This window comes from Gorilla gorilla, chromosome 1, assembly GCF_029281585.2.
Source record: "Gorilla gorilla gorilla isolate KB3781 chromosome 1, NHGRI_mGorGor1-v2.1_pri, whole genome shotgun sequence".
Classification (NCBI taxonomy): Eukaryota; Metazoa; Chordata; class Mammalia; order Primates; family Hominidae; genus Gorilla; species Gorilla gorilla.
The window spans coordinates 84,745,634-84,763,762 of record NC_073224.2 but is presented as its reverse complement, the minus strand read 5'-3'; the positions used below and the strand labels follow the sequence as shown (position 1 = coordinate 84,763,762).

Below are 18,129 nucleotides of genomic sequence, written 5' to 3'. Positions count from 1 at the left end.
GATTTCATTATAAATAAATTAGCCATTATTAATGTTGTTAAACCTTTTGTATTTTAAATAGAAAATTCAGTATTTAATATTAAAAAATAATACATAATTTTAGTAAAGATTTACTAAAATAATGAAATTTATATAGTCAAAATCTATATAAATCTAAGAATAATGAGATCTAAGAAAACAGGCATTTCTAAGCCTCATGGGCTGCATATTTTAAAAAGTTGGTAAAATAAACTTCTGGTACAGCAGAATTCAGACAATCTACTAATTATTATGAGTTACCTGCATATGCTTCCAGTGAAAAACCTTTGTGTTTTTTACTTTGTCTTGTTTCTTTAAAATATGAAGCTCTAATGCATGTAAGATATTATTTAGCTTATAATTATTTGAGAAAAAAATGTATGTATAAGCAGGGATTTATTTGGTATTGTCATCTCAATATCCAGAAAAGGTCCTTTCTTATGCGTATGTTTAAACTTTTTACTTCTCTAAGTTGAATAACGACAGTTTATCTTCAGAGACCTCAGTGCTGGCCTTGGTGTGTGTCTGTTTAAAGTGATTGTGGAAGGGCATTCAATGATGTGCCCTTTCAATATGGAGATACATGTTCTTCAATTCTAGGAATTTTTCTTTTTTGATAATTAATTGTCCCAATTTCTTTGTTCTTTTTATCTGTAGTTCTTATTAGCATGTTAGAACTCCTAAATGAATCCTTTATTTCAATCTTTCTCTTCTATAATCATTTCTTTGTCTTTTTGTTCTACTTTCTGCAAGATTTTATCAACTTTATCTTCTGCTCTTCTGATTCATTTTAGAGGTTCCAAAAGCATATTTTTACTTTGTGAATCTTATTTTTATTTTTTAAAATAGCATCATGTTCTTGTTTTCATAAATACAATATCTTCCTCCAAGGACTTTAGTGAGAGCTTTTTGAAGGTTTTCTTTTGTAATCTACATTGTCTGAGTCTATTGTTTTCTGATTGTTTGTTTTTGTCTGTCTTTGATGTTAGAGACCTTTTTCAAATGTTTGTTGATCTTTTGCCGCTTGTTCGTGCATGAGAGTGGAGCACCAAAAAGCTGATTTATGTACATGACAGGGATTCATTGACCAGTGGGTCTTCCCGTGGAGTAACTGTGCTGAGAGTTGACCATTTTGTTAGGAGACTTCCTCAACTGTTAGGTTCTATGAGTATTTTCTCCTGAGCTGGTCTAGTATAAGCCTGATGTCTAGTGTTCTTGGAGCCAAGAATTGGTGGGTCAGGGGATGGAGTGGGAGGAGGATGGTTCTCACTATTCAGTGTGTACACTTTTAATTAATTCCTCTGCTTTCATAATGGCATTCCTGAAGTTCTTCTGGAGTCCAGAGTCCCTCTGGTTCAACCTCTTTTGAAGCAAGTCTTCAGTACTCTGCTGAGGTTGAGGAAGGGTAGCTATGTGGGTGTGTCCTCTAGGAGCCTTCAGCCAATTCTTTTATTTTCAGCTCTTCCTATACCCTAGCATTGGTTCTCCAATTCTTGGGCCTTTCCAGAATTCTGCAATGGTAACTGTTTTTTTCTTCTTCGTTTCCGCCACCATCCCTGAAACTGGGGCTTGTAACAAGCAGGTAGAGGCTCCAGATGACAAGTAAGGACCATCACCAGGACTCCCTTTACAGCGTCAGTGGCTTGGAAGAGTCAGATTATAAACTGGGACTGGAATCTAGTTATAAAAATGGTGCTGAACCATTCCTGTCTTACAGCCTTCTTGTCCCATAGGAGATTGAGCCATGGTTGTCTGATTGGGACAGAGAGAGTCATACCATCAGTGAATTCTAGTGAGTTCAGCCCAGTCACATTCCTGAGGAGTCCACATGTAGTCCACGTAGAAAAAACAAACTCAGCTTCTCCTACTATATTCTCAAACATGCTTCTGACTCCAGATGTGTGGTGATTTCTCCCCACTGCAAACAAGCAATTAATTCTTTTCTGCAGCAGACATCAGCTAGGTATCCTCTGATTAAATTTAATTCTGATACTATTTACCTGGAAATGGCATCAGATCACACTGATTGAGGGTTCAGTCCCACAAGACGACCCCCACTTCTGATGCCAGTTACAAGATCCAGGTTGTTTATTTACCCTGTGCTCTGACTGACTGGCTATAAATTGGGGTTTCTACAACCTTCTTCTTGTGTTCTATTAATTTGCTAGAGGGGCTCACAAAACTCGGAGAAACAGTTCTTTGTTATAAAGAATATTACAAGGGATACAGATGAAGAGATGCATAGGGCAATGTATGAGAAGCGATGTGGACCTTTCATGTTCTCTCTGGGCACACCATCCTCTAGAAACCTCTGCATCTCCAGCTATCCAGAAGCTCTCCAAACCCAGCCCATTTTGGATTTTTATGGAAGCTTCATTGTATAGGCATGATTGATTAAATCATTAGCTATTGGTGATCAACTTATTCAGCCCCTCATCCCTCCTAGGAGGTCATATCTGTTCTTTCTAGTGACCAGTCCACGTGCTGAAGCTATCCAGGAGCTGCCAGCCACTTACCAACCCATTAGCCTACAAAAAGATACTTATCACTTTGAAGATTCCAAGGACTTTAGTTGTTGTGTGCTGGGGAATAGGGAAGAAGATTAAAAATGCGTATGGCAATATGACAATCCAGATGAAGCTTCATGGAGGACTGCAAATGATACCATTCAGTCCCTGATTTCTCTTTCGTCCTACCTTGGTTCAGCCTCTTTGAAATTGTTTCTTTTTTAAGATAAATTCTTTTCACGGGTGACAAGATGGCTATAGATATCCTGTCTCACATCCTCACAACTTCAAATCTAGTAGAAGAAAAGCCATTGGAGAATATTTTATTTGTGTGTATTATGAATTTTATAACAAATGTAAACTAAAAAAATTGGCCAACTAATAAATCTTGTAAAGTGATTTCTTAAAATTGGTTTAACATATTCATGCTATATTTTACCCCTGTTGTGCACATAGGGAATATTAATGGGCAGTAACTACATCTCATTTCTCAGGCTTTTCAAAAGAAGATTCATTTATGACCTAAAATAAACTCATGTGATCACAGATCATTAGGTGAGAGCAATGAATGTTTGTGGAGGGAGTCATCAGTTTGCCAGAAAGGAATCAATCTCCACAAAGTCATTCCCAGTATATTCGATGTGTTGTTATAGCGTAAGGAAAATACAGCATTGACTGTCAGTCAGGAGTATGTCATTTTATGCCACAAATCTACTCCAGAAAGTTAAATGAGATTAAAAAAAAAAACTATCATAGGCTTGGCTTATTTACAAACTCATTTTTGTTAGGTGCCACTTAGAAATTGTCATGTAAATGTTCATGAACTTACCTAAAATAAATCTCCTTTTTTGTGGATCATTAGAACTGCTGCTCCACCATTTACAGACCTACTTGCCCCCAGTTTTTATATCCTATATATGGTGGTCCCAAGAGGAGACTTTTGAAAGTTTTGGTAGGAGTCATTACTGATGAGATAGAATTTACGTGTGCTATTTTGCCATTCTTTTTGTGTATGTCCTATGTCTTTTTGTTTCTCTATTTCTCTGCTACTATCTCCTTTTGTGTTAAATATTTATTTTCTAGTATATAATTTTAATTCCTTGGTCATTTATTTTACTTTTTTGTTATTTTCTTAGTGGTTGCCATAGGATTACAATTAACATCTTAATTTATAGCAATCTAGTTTGGATCAATACCAACCTAATTTCAATAATACACAGCATTTTGCTCCTATATGGCTCCACTCCCTCCCCTTCCTATGTGCTATTATTGTCATACAAATCACAAGTTTTACATTACATGCCTATCAACACAAATATAATTATAGCTTTATATGATTATCTTTTAAATCAGATATGAGAAAAAAGAGTTACAAACAAAAATATGTTTATATTGTCTATTATATTTAACTATGTAGTTAACTTTACTGGTGTTCTTCAGTTTTTCCTGGGTATTTGAGTTACTGTCCAGTGTCTTTTTTTTCTGCCTGAAAGGCTCTCATTAGTATTTCTTGTAGGCTATGTCTGTCAGTAAGGGATTCTCTTGGTTTTTGTTTATCTTGGAATGTCTTAATTTCTCCTTAAATTTTGAAGGATAATTTTTACTTAAAAGTTTTTTTCCTTTCATCAATTTGAGTATGTCATCCCACTACCATCTGACCTCCATGGTCAAAATTCAGCTGTCAATCTCATTGAGGATCCTTTGAACATGATTTTCTTCTCTCTTGCTGCTTTCAAGATTCTTTTTTTTTTTTTTTGTCTTTTGGCAGTTTGATTATGATATCTGTAGGTACAGATCTTGTTGAGTTTATCCTACTTGGAGTTTGTTGACCTTCTTGGATGTGTAGATTAATGCTTTTTAAATCAAATTTGATAAATTTTCAGCCATTATTTCTTCAACTATTCTTTCTTCCCCTTTCTCTCCTCTTCTCTTTCTGAGAATCACATTATGTGTATGTTGGTATGTATGTTGGTATGATGTTTTCACCGATCTCTGAGACTTTGTTCATGTTTCTTCATTCTTTCTTTTGTCTTTCTTTTCCTTAGACTGGGAGGAACAATCTCAATTGATCTGTCTTCAAGTTTGCTGATTCTTTCTGCCTGTTCAGATCTGCTATTAAATCTCTATAGTGAATTTTTTATTTCAGTTATTTTATCTCCAGATTTTCTATTTGGTTCTTTTAAAAAAAATTTCTGTCTCCTTACTGATATTCTGTATTTGGTGAAACATTCTTCTCATACATTCTTTTTGTTCTTTAGATTTTTTTTTTTTTTTAGTTTTTAAAACATATTTAAAATAGGTGATTTAAAGCCTTTGTCTAGTAATTTCAATTTCTGGGATTGTTCAGGGACAGTTTCTATTGACTGTATATTTTCTTTTGGGTGGGCCATACTTTCTTTGCATATCTTAAAATTTTTTTTGTTGAAAATTAGATATTTAAATAATGTGATGTGGCAGCACTAGAAACCAGATTCCTCTCTCCCTTCCAGTTTTTGTTGCTGTTTATTGTTGCTGCAGGTGCTATTTATTTGGTTACTAATTTTCATGAACCAATTCTGCAAGTCTATATATATTCTTTGTCGTGTGTGACCACTTAAGTCTTTGCTCAGCATTTTTTTTTAGTGGTCAGGACAGGGATCTTCTTAAATACCAGAGTCAGTAAATCGCTAAACATTTACCAAAGCTCTCAATGTGCATTTTGGGGTATGGCTTCAATGCTCAGGCAGACAGTTTACAACTCTGCCTTAATCCTAACTTCCTGCTTATGCAGAGCCTCAAGGTGAGCTAGAGGTGAGAATTTAGGATCTTCTGAGGTCTTTGCTGTGTTTGCACAAAACCCCAAACATGCATGTGGCTTTCTAGATTCTAGGTTGTACATACATACAAAATTTTCAATGGCCTTTGTGGCCATCTCATTCCCAAGTTTTCCTTTGAAGTTTTTTGGTTAGTTTTTTCTTTCTTTCTTTTTTTTTTTTGCCCCAATTGTTATTGCTCCCTGAGACCTGTGATGTTGAACAATTGCCACTGATTATTTTTGACAAATTTTTTCTGGGGAAAGAGGCTTTTCACACTGAATAAGCTCTGAGTCAGGTCAAGTAAAGAAAAGCCCTGTGAATGGGGGTTTTTAGGGAACTGCTAGACAGGTTAAATAATTACAATTGTCTGAAAATTGTATTTTTGATGCTCTCCAACCCCATTCTGTCCCCTCCAGGGGTTTCTAGGGTTCTGATTTTCATCATGACTGTGGTGTTTTTGTTTTCAAGGCTACTGTAGAGATGAGAGGGGGATGGGCATAGGGCAAGTTCAAACACCACACGGCTTGTTGTTCTTACTGAAATCCAGGGTGTTTTTTTTTTTTTTTTTTTTTTTTTTGAGATGGAGTTTTTGCTCTTGCTGCCCAGGCTGGAGTGCAATGGCACAGTGTCGGCTCACTGCAACCTCTGCCTCCTGGGTTCAAGTGATTCTCCTGCCTCATGCTCCCAAGTAGCTGGGATTACAGGCATGTGCCACCACATCCAGCTAATTTTTTGCATTTAGTGGAGACAGGGTTTCACCATGTTGGTCAGGCTGGTCTTGTACTCCTGACCTCAAGAGACCCGCCCACCTCGACCTCCCAAAGTGTTGGGATTACAGGCGTGAGCCACTGTGCCTAGCTAGAAATCCAAGTGGGTTTTTTTTGAATATTTACTCCTCAGATTGTTGTAAGCCTTTGGTTAATTTCCAGAGTTCTGAAACAGTTGGCTTTAACAATTTTTGCCAGTGTTCTTTCTTACTGCCTTTATGGAGAAGTGGCCTTTTCAGAGGTCCTTATTCCAGCATTCCCATTTATATTCCTCATTCTGGTCCTATACAACTGTAATAACAACAAACTTTTCATGTAACAGTCATTTGAGTTGGGATGGTGAGGGCAATCTGGTTATGACATCTGTTACCCTGTTGGTCTTCAGGAATGATTTGGTTGACTGTGCAAGTGGCCTGTTCTCACCACTTAATGTACATCTTTCCTGATATTTTGCCCTTGGCTAAACAGGATGACCTATTTAGATAGTAGAGGACCATTCTTCATTCTTTATTTATCTGAATTAGAATCTTATCCACCAAGGTACATAATTATAATTTTCTGAGAGGTAGTGTATTTTAGGCAGTAGCTACTTTGTACTAAATTAAATCTTTTTGACAATAGACAGGCAATTTTCATCTAAATGGGATTTGAGTATATTTGAATATATGCTTGGGAAGACAGCTCATCTTGATAAGTTAATTATAAATTATTTGCATAATAATATTCAGATTGAAAACTTCTATACAATAAGTATTATTAAATGTTGGGATATATTTACATAGATTTTATATTAATTTTCACATGAAATTATTCTCTCAGTATATGTAGAATGTCACAAATTTGTGGCTAGACAAAGTTCAAGCTCATCTTTTGCATCATTTGTGAAAAATAGTTTTACTGAGTAGAAGAGGGTTTTTAGCATAATTTCAAGGGGAATGGCTATATAATTTGAAATGTCCAACTCCTAGCCATCAGAATTATATGATGTTTTGAATATATTTTGCTCTGTATAGTGGTCTTTACTTTTCAAAGTGCTCTTACTTTTGCTTTAGTTTCACCAGAATACTAGAGGTTGGTATGGGTGAGATCCTATTTTGGGGTAAGGAAGTTTTTCTAGGTAATATATACAGTGGTTGAATAACATACCTGTAAACACACCATGTGCTTATGGTATAGCCCCTCCCCTCCTCCTCCAGCACTTTTTCCACTTCATCAGACCATTCCTCTGCTAGTTGCCTTATTAAATGATGTAGATAAAAATAAACACAGGGCTTGGAAGCAGATCCATCACATCCTGATTGTGTGTCCTTGGGCAAGTTATTTAACTTCTTTGAACCTTATTACTTAATCTCTAAAATGAAATGAAATTATCATAACCCTTACCTCAAAAGTTTGCTATAATAATTAAGATAAATTATTATAAAGATAATAATTGGCTCAGCATGGTGGCTCACACCTATAATTCTAACACTTTGGGAGGCCGAGGTGGGCAGATTGCTTGAGCCCAGGAGTTCAAGACCAGCCTGGGCAACATGGTGAAACCCCGTCTTTTCAAAAAACATAAAAAAAATTAGTGGGATGTGGTGGCGCATGCCTGTAGTCCCACCTACTTGGGAGACTAAAGTGGGAGGATTACCTGAGCCCAGGAGGTCGAGGCTGTGGTGAGCTGTGATCACGCTACTGCACTCCAGCCTAGGTGACAGAGTGAGACCTTGTCTCAAAAAAAAAAAAAAAAAGATAACACTTAGTCAAAATAGCTAACCAAATGCTAGCAGTTATTTTCCTCTTGAAAATAATTAAAGGAAACTTTACCAGGCTTTGTTATTTTATTTGTTGTATAGAACTTATAAATTTAATAAGCTTTTATTTAAAGCAATCAGTTATATTTCATAATTCAAACTACTGCCCACACCCATATGATTTAATGAGGCTTGATAATACTAAAAAATAGAACTGTAATAGAATTATATTGAATATTTTAGTAATGTGTTATGCAACAAGCATAATTTCAGATTCATCTGCAAATGGCTAGATTAACTATAGGTGAAAGAAGGTCTTAAGTAGGTTGGGGCTGGGGTGGGATAGAAGGAGGATTATCCTGAGCTTGGCTTGATTTGCTTCAGGACTATGCTAGCTGCTGCTCATGGATTTAGAGTAAAGGAGCAAAGGAGCAGACTAAGATTCCTAGCGCAGTCTTGCCGTAGAGAGAGCGTTCAGTGCTTTCTCAAAGGAGCACTTCCTCCAGCTATTTTGTTTATTTATTTATTGGCACCCCAGATGGGACAGGAACCCTTCAGCTATTTACAATCGTGCTCATATACACTAACAATTCAGTCACTCCCTTTGTTAATTTATTAATTTGTTGCTTAAAAGACATTTATCAGGCATCTGTTGAGCCAGCAAAATGCTCCTGATCAGTAGTGTAAGTTCAGTGTGCTGTACCACCTGGTAGGACACTAGACTAGCAGGTGCTCAGTACGTGTTTCTGATTATCTTCTTGTTTCTCCACCATTCTAAAAAATAGGCTATTGGTTTACATGGCATCTTGTGTGTGAAGAGTCACAGAAGTCCCTGGATGATCAGCTTTATGAAATGAACATTTTCATGTTTTAGGGGATGTGATTTGGCCTGCAGCATATATTAATTCAAGTGAAATGAGTTGTGTAATAACACCACGTGTCATATATTATAATCCAAAGTATGCCAGTCAGATGGCATCACCCCAGTTTTCTATAGGTGGAATTGAGCTAGAGAGGTCATGGAAGTTGATCACTGTCAAGCAGCTGGTAAGAGGCTGATGCATGATAAAAGTGCCTGTCTCAGATGCCAATAGTGTAATTCTTTCCATTATATCATCTATCTCTCTCTGTTATAAGCACTTTATTCAGCGATAATCATGAACACATGTTAGACTTAAAAAATATATAAGGAAGCCAAAATATGAAATTTTACAATACTAAATATGGTGAAACACTGTTAAAGTTACACTGTGGTTTGCTCTAAACTTCTAGAGCAAATATTGTGAATGCAGGAAAAACAATTGGTTTAGTAGTTCACACTTATGTTACTAAATGAATGCTTCTTGATTACATCCCCAAAGCACTCAGTGAACATTGTCTTCAATTGGTTTAATGTAATTTTCACTTTTCCATATCAGTTTTTAATATGGCTACATTGCTTTAATTAATTTTAAAAGATTATTCTAGTTGCTTGTTCATTTATTTAACAAATAATGAATGCGCACTTACTATGTGTCAAGTACCATTCTTATCATCAGGAATACAGTGGTGAAGAAGACAAAATTCTTGGCCTTCTAGACCTTGTATTCTAATGGGGGAAACAGCCAGATAACAGAAAAACCATTAGTATAATGTCAGGTGTTATGAAGAAAAATAAGTGCTGCAAAGAAAAATGAAACAGAATACAGGAAGAGAGATTGATTGGGAATGCTGTCTTAGACAGACGGCCTAAGGAGGCAGCATTTAAGCAGAGAACTGATGAAGTGAGGGAATAAGCCCTGTGACCATCTGGAAGAAGAGTGTTCCAGGCAAAGGGGACAGTAAGCACAAAGGAATGAGAGTGGAACTGGCTTGACATTTTGAGGAACAGCAAGGAGGATGTTGAGGCTGGAACTCAGCAGAAAAGTGTGGTTGGTTCTGCAATCAGAGAGGTAGGCAGGGCCCAGATCATGTGGGGTTTTGTAGATCACAACAGAGGCTTTGTATTTTTTTCAAAGTGGGCTAAGCAGCCAGTGGAGGGTTTTAAGAGTAGAGAGGCAAGATCTGACTGATGTTCCGTAGTCAGTGTGGCTGCTGTGAGAAGAAAAGACTGAAGACGGGCATGAAGATAAGCAAGGAGACCAGTTAGGTTATTCTATCAGAGAGGTCCAGTAGGGGGTGAGGTGATGTGCTTTGGAATAAGAGGGGAATGGTACTGAGGGAAGAAGTTGTCTGATTCAAGGTACACTGTGAAAGTAGAGCTGATAGACTTTACTAATGGTTTGCTTCATGTGTTTGAAAGAAAGAAGTCAAGGATGACTCCAAGGGTTTTACCCAAAGGAACAGGTTAAGTGGTTGTGTCATTTACTGAGATTAGGAATATTCAGAGAAGAAAATATTGTGGGAGATCAAGAGCTCTATTTTGGATATGTAAAATCTGAGATGCTCATTAAACACCTGAGTGGTGGTATTACATATAAGAGACTGGATCCAGTTCAAGAGCAGAGTTTCAAGCTGGAGTTATGAATCATTGAGTTATCAGTCTATAGTGGTATACAGGTTTAAACTGTGCTCCTCACCCCTCCAAGAAAGATATATGTAAGGCCCAACAATCTCCTCTCCCCCATCCCATACCTGTGAATATTTGGAAATAAGGTCTTTGCAGATGTTTTTAAGTTAAGTATCTTGAGATGAGATAATCCTGGATTTAGGGTAGACCCTAAAATCCAATAACTGATATCTTTATAAGAGAAAAGAGAGAGAGATTTAAGACAGAGAGAGACAAGATAGAAGGCCATGTGAAGATGGAAGCAGAGATTGGAGTTATGTTGCCACAGCCAAAGAATGCCAGGAGTCACCAGAAGTTGGCAGAGGCAAGGAAGAACCCTCCTGTAGAGGCTTTGGAGGGAGTCAGCATGACACTACTGACAGCTGGATTTTGGATGTCTGGCTTGCAGAACTGTGAGACAACAAATTCCTGTTGTTTTAAGCCACTTGTTTGTGGTAATTTGTTATGACAGCCCTAGGGAATTAATTCAGGTGGTGTCTACAGCTTTGAGACTAGTTGAATTGAGATTACTTAGGAGATGAGTGTAGGTAGAGAAGAGAAGAGGGCCAGAGACAGAGCCCCGGGGCACTCCAGCATTTTAGCAGTGGTGAATAGGAAGGAAAATAGCAGAGGTGATGAAGAAGCGGTAGAAAATCAAGTGACTGTGGCATTCCAGAGGACAAGAGAAAAATGGCTTCAAGAAGGGCAATGTAATTGGCCATGCCAAATGTGGCTGAGAGATAGAGGAGGGTGATGTGGCAGGTCAACCAGGCCTACTGCTTAGGAATGTGAGGAAGCCCAGTAACAGTTAGATTGCTCCCAACCTAAAGACGCCAAAGACAGAGCACCCATATTTCTTTGTCCCTCTGGCTTGTCAGTTTTCCCCAGTTCTCACAGGCTGTATTGGACTTCAAACTTAAAATGCTGCTCTCTGAGGAGCCAGGAAGATGCTGAGAAGCTGCATCCGTTCAGTCACTTGTATTCTTAGCTCCTGATTCCTTTCCATCCACTGCTGGAAGATTCAGTAGTAAACAGAAAGAAAACAACCTTGAACTCGGTCCAAATCATCCTCACCTCCAATCTTTGTATCAAAACTGGACTTTTATGTTTCACCCAATGGAGATAAGGGTGGAGAACTGACCACTGGATCTGGCACTTGAGGGTCACTGGTGACCTTGATAAGAAGGGTTTGGTAGGAAAGTCTCCTTAAAGAGGGTTCAAGGAAAACTTGGCTGTGAGGAAGTGAAGACAGGAATTATAGACAGCTCTTTAAGGCCCACTGTAGAGGGAAACAGAAAAATGAAACACTAACAATAGTAGTGTAAGATGAAGAGAATGTTTCTGAAAGATGGGAGATATTATAACTTGTTTGTGTATTGATGGAAATGATGTAGAAGAGAAATTAAATTGGTGATGGAGGATAGAGATGAGATAAATGCAGGAGAATGGGATAAAGACAGGAAAAATGAGTGAGAAGTGTCCTTGATTTAGGAGAATGAGGATGGGATACAGGGCACCTGTGAGAGTCCTGGCCATAGATTGAAGAGAATTGGATTATTTTTCCATTTTAATCATAGGAAAGGAAGAGGACATGGAGACAGATGAGGTTAGTTGATAAATTGATTAGTGGGGAGATAGCTTTTGATCGTATTGAGTTTATTTATGATGGCTGAATATCTGCCTATCCTGGTAAGTTCTAATGATCGTATGATAAAGACACTATGTTTACACTGCTGCTCAAGGTGCCTAGCAGTGTCGCTGACATCTGCTTGTTTTATAGATGTTGCTATACCCTGGCTGAACCGTTCACCCTTGAGAGACATTCACATTTCCTGTATGGAAAGCAGAGGAGTTAGTGGTGGTGTTGATTGATTACTTGATCATGAGTTCATTACCCATGAAGACTGTAACTGTGCCTTTTATCTTCTGAGCACAGCAGTATTTTAGCATTACCCATCCAGCTTGTCATCTACAATAGAGGGCTGTTCAAAGGCCTCGCTAGGGAGGCAAATGTGTCTGGAAGTCCCTTTCACGGTGATTTATTTCACAGCAAATGAATTTCATTTCTAAATCTAGCATGACCAGAGGTCTTCCTAGAGTATAAAACCATCCCAAGAGGAGTGTGAGACCTCTGGCTGGGAAAGAGGGCACCATCTTCTCTTGAGATGAAATTCGTGAATTGGGCCAGAATTCACTACTAAGCTGGTGGCAGACTTTTAAATTCATCTTATGGGGGTGTGTCCCTACATACCTCCTTCAGCGTTTGCTTTTTGATGTCTCCCTCTTAAATCTGGAAAATGTTAAAAATCCATGGGTGATGTAAACTGATATTCATTGACCTTTGGCAACATTTAGCAGATATCCAATTTGCTGTCTGGTCATAGAGATGGTGGAGGTGCTGCTTAGTTGAACAGAAGCTTCAAACATCCAGGCATTGTCAACACTCAGAATATAAAGAATATGTTTATAAACTGCAAAAATAAAAACAATTCATGGAGGAAACCTATTTTCCAGGTACTATATCTGTCTCTGCACCTGTTCTTCACCCCAATTAGATTTCCATTTTACCTTAAAATTCTTTGCTTAAGTATTTGACCAATTTAACAAATGTAATAGATGCTAATTAATTGCATTGAGCGCCCAAATGCTACTTGATATTTATTGAATCAGTTAATATGTATGAAAAAATCAGATTAAAAAATGACTTCATATGTAGCTCATAGAAGCCATGTTTTGACTTCTTCAGGAATATGTTTTTGAGCTTTTTATAATATGGTTGGGACCCATAAACTCAATTATAAAATAGAAACAAAGACTAAACCTGAAGGGTTTGGAGTCTTTGAAAAATTTGTTTTACAAGTTCTATCCAATTCATTGTTCTTTTAAATTGAGAATTTACCATGCATTGGGCTTGAACAAGACAAACGCTAAGTCATGTTATAATTCAGCTTGTTTGCAAAGAGTAGATCATTTATCTGCATGTTGAGAAATGGGTTTGCCCAAGTATAGAGGAACACTTTCATTTTAAGCTTTAAAAAAGTAAATTGAGTCTTATTTAGATTTGAAAATATGACAACAAACACATTAGCTTTATAGGCTTAAAGAAGCTTTTTATGAAAGTATATATTCTTTGATATGCTGATTTAATTGGGAAAATAAAATGATATGATTATAAAATTTACTGTGAAAAAAGGAAGAATATTTTTAGGACTTGAATGTGAATGTGTGAGTGTAAAATTTGGATTTTTAAAAAGTAAGAACAAAAGAAAAATGTGAAGGCACGATGACAAAGTGAATGTGCTGTTAAAATAGAGCTTGTTATTGTCATCAATGTAAAAGGCCTCAACGTGGATTTCTAATGCGTTCATTCCTTTTTTGCCACTGGGGGTCACTGTAAAGACGCTGCTTGAAGAAGTTAAAAATTTCCCTGATGCTCTTTGTGGAGTTCGAATGTAGAAATTTAATGTAGAAAAGAAACACTGTTCATGAAAAAGACTTAAAAAAGTAAGAAGATAATAAATATGTTCTCTCTTTTTCTGAATTTAATTGCCAATTAGTAATATGAATCTTCATTTTTTTCAGAAATTCTCTTTATATTAATATATGGATGTGTTGCATTGCTATTCAAGGTAAAAGTGTTTAATAATGATGACTTTAGTGTTACAGAATAATTGTGCTCTTACGTCTTTCTTATTTCAAAGACATTAAAACACAATTAATAGTTTCCTATGCAATTACATCTTATTCCTGGATTCTGATGTGACCATGAGTTTCTAACATTTCCATTAATGTAATAGCTCTTTTAAAAGTTGTTATAAAAACATATTCTACAAGCCATCCCCAGAATATATAATTAAACTAGATTCATACAGTTATTTTGTTGGCAGTGTAAATAAAATATGACAATGAAAAAAAGCGAAATTCTTCTAAAGTTCTGTAAGAACTCCATTTTTCATTGCTGAGTTTTAGGATCTTCCCCTCCCTCCTCTCCTGCCCCCTCCCCTTCCTCTTTTTCCTCTATTTCTTCCCCCTCCCCTTCTTGCTCTCCAACATTTCTTGAGTGGCTGCCAGGTACCTTGAATACAAGAAAAACTATTTTTTTCCATTGAGATAAGAGTGAAGTAAGGAAGCGTACATGAGGCCTATATGTAGATATCTGGAGAGGTATTTGAATAATTTATTGCCTATTGACATAGATTTTTTCACTGTAAGTGGGGAGCAAGGCTATCAGCTGAGGAAGAACTGGGGTGGGGGTGAGGTAAGGATGATAAGAGAGAAGGGGGTTGTGTAAGACATTTGGGGAAAAATGTATTTTGACCAGCTGCTGTGGAGAAATATGGAAGGAGAAAGTGGGCAGCACTGGGGGACTCTATTGAGGCCATAGTGCATCTGCACCAAGCTTAGTGGTTGTGTAATTCCCAAAACCACTCGGCAGCTGGGAGGTTGAAGAGGCAAATACTTGGGTTGCTTTTAGATCAGGATTTTGTAGGGAGGGTTGAATGGAAGATAAAAGTGGGCAAAAGAGTTGAGGATATTGGCAAAATAATAATTGGAAAGACAGACTGTGAAATACTTGGAAGAAAGTGAAATAAAAAAGAATCTGTATGTTTTGAGGAAGATGTAATGGTTTCAGGGATGGGCTTCTGGACAAGACTGAAGAATAGCAGTGTGTTCCTATAAAGAGAAGAAAGAAAAATGGGAGAATAGGAGTTTGTGGTTAAAGAGATGTATATTAGAGTTTATGATTTACAGCTGGAACAAGTCCAGGTTATAAATGTCCAGGATGTGGTCATGGGAGGAAATTGCTAAAGTGGCCTGCAGGTGAAAAATTATTGAATAGAAGCAGGCAAGGAACTCAATAGCCAGCGGACTGGATACATCGTCCTCATGCACATTGCTGTTGCTTGGATAATGGCGGAACTAAGGGGAATGAGGACTAACATGATGATGCTAAAACCTTCAAACAATGTGTGTGTGTGTTTGTGTTGAAAATGGGTGTTGTAGACGTTTGGTAGAAGACAGCAACAAGGGGGAATAGAAGCTGCTTTACCCAGATGATGTCAGGTTCCAAAGCAATGTTTTAATGTGAAGGTGGAAGATTTGGGTTTGGAGAAGCACCAAGGAGTAAGAAAAATGCTTTAATCTCTACTCTTTTCCTCTAACCCTGGGCTCTATGGAGCATGGGAGAATATACAGTCTCTACCTGAAAGGCATAAAAAAGAGAACTCAGTTTAAATAAAGGCAAGGAAGTGAGAGCTATTGTTTAGACAAGAGTGTGAGTGTGTTGGAGTAATTTGGTGACAATAAAGATGGTTCCAGATGGCACAGTGAAAAGGATTGGCAAATAGGCAGCAAGAGGAGGAAGCAGGCAGCATGTTGGAATGAAAGTACAAGCTGTTCTGCTAAAGTAACAGAGAAACATTCTGAAGAAATTTTGCTTTAATAAGAATTTGCATTAATACAACCATAAACATATAAAAATTACATTTTAAAACAGTACAGCCCCCAGTGGTTAATAGCACCACTCTGGAGCCAAACTGTCTGATTTGAATCATGGCTCTACCATTTACTAGTTGTGTGACCTTGGACAAATTTCTTAATTTCTCTGTGTCTCAGTTTCCTCCTCTGTAAAATGGAATAATAATAATACCTTCCTTTTAGGACTGTTTTGATATTAAATGAGTTAATGTCTGCAAAGTACTTAGTACAGTGTCTGGCACTTGATAAACTATATAAAAGTGTTACATAAAAATAATTTGTTAAGTTGGTTAAAAAGCGAGTTTGTGGCTCATGGATTTCAGACTTATAAAATTATTTCTCTATCAGGAATTGTTATAAAGGCTTTAAAAAACCAATAGTTTTAGCAGTTTTAGGAAGCATATAGCTGTTAAACTTAAATCTCACTCAGCAATGTTGACCATTGCATTACACTTCCTTCTTTCCCTTTTCTCCTAGGGCTGCCCACACTATCACTCGTCTAAGGCTCCTTGCACATTGATGGGTTATAAAGGTGATAACCAAGTATGATGCACAAAGCCAGAGACACCCTTTCAAAAAGCAGTTGTGTTACCTACACAATTGTGTGTGTGTGCACACTGGTTGTTTTTTAAAAAGCCAATTACAATTACAATTATTAAAAGAAAAACAGAAAATTACAGTTTTCAGTAACAGTGCCTGTAGAGGTCTGTATAATGAAAATCACGTTCCTATTTAGTAGGTCCCAACAAAACCAATTGACTTAACGGAAACTTTTGCTGTAGTAGAAATTCCTGATCGTGGAGAACAGATGACCAGAGGAGCTTGGATTTGGTTTGTGAGTGAAGGACAAAATTGACTGAGAAAGATCTGATGGTACTAACTGTTTACAAGTTAACCAGCTGGAACCAGTTAAAAGAGTTTCCTGCTGTTGCTGATAAGAATCACTGGATAGTGTTCTGAGCCCAGGACATTTTGTGGTCAATAGTCACTAATATGAGGTATGTGTTCAGGATTCCAAATAGATTGCTGAGGGTTGTGTGTGGAGCTTGATTAGTTATTACCTGAAATGTAAACTCCCATGAGAAAGCAAGACTGGGAAATACCTCACGGTCCCAAGTCCACAGCAGTGGTGGGTGCCTACAGGGCAGGCAATTATGAAGTCTTTCTATGCTGGCAGTGAGGGAGGTTTCTTGATTAAATCCTAATTGTGCTTTCTAGGAGGAACCCTCTTGTCTGTTGTCTATTATTCTTCCTGTGTTCAACTTGTGAAAGTTTCTTCCTTGTCCATTATCTTCTTTGACATATCTGAAGAAGAAATGGGGGATTGTGACCTTCTTGAGAGATTCACAGCTTTCACAGCCTGCCTTCTTCTTGTAAAAACTTGGGGTGATGAAAGTTGTTTTAAGACTCAGAGGCTTTTTCAGGCCAGGCCTTTTGTTTCTTTGTGAATTTAGTTACTTTAAAAACTCAGTAAGCTTCTCTATTATCTGCTTCTTGTTAATTCCATGTACAAATAACTGTACCCAGTGATTTTTCCTAGACACAGATCTTAAATCTATTTTATTTATTTATTTTTCATGTTGCCAATACCCTCCACCCCCTTCTTCTGTCTCTTTCAACTTATTGTGGTTACCTTGAGGCTACCTGAGACAGTAGGCTTGGGTAGGGAAGTATGCATTCTAACTGTAAAGTTTGATGAGCTTTGACAAATGTCAATCCATGTACCAGAACATTTTCATCACCCATAAAATCTCCCTTGTGTCACTTGCCAGTCAGTGTCTATTCTAGTATCCAACTCCTGGCTCCAAGAAACCACTGAACTGTTTTCTGTCACTATAAATTAGATTTGTCTTTTCTAGAGTTTCATGTAAATGGAATCATACACTAAGTACTCTTTGTGCCTGGCTTCTGCTCAGCATAATGTTTTTGAGAATCATTCATGCTGCTGCATGTTTTCAGTAGTTCATTTTTTTAAATAGGTGAATTGTAACTCATTCTGTGAATATACCATATTCTGTCTTCCATTTATCTGTTAGTGGATCTTTAGGTTGTTTCTAGTTTTGGGCTATTGCAAATAAAGCTGCTGTAAATATTAATGCACAAGTTTTCCATGTTCATATGTTTCATTTCACTTAGGAAAATACCTGAGAGGAATTGCACATATTAAAAAAATTTTAAAAACTACTAAGCTGTTCTCCAAAATGGTTGTACAATTTTTATTCCCAAGAGCAATATGAGTGTTTAATTGCTCCACATTCTCACCAACACTTGGTGCTTGTTAGTTTTATTTTCGTTGTT

At 37.2% G+C, this 18,129-nt stretch overlaps 1 protein-coding gene across 13 annotated transcripts in view; it reads left to right on the top strand.

The window, feature by feature from the left end:
- DNM3 (dynamin 3) overlaps nt 1-18,129 on the top strand; it is a 576,940-nt gene that overhangs the window by 147,652 nt on the left and 411,159 nt on the right. The gene's annotated exons all lie outside the window — the stretch shown is intronic.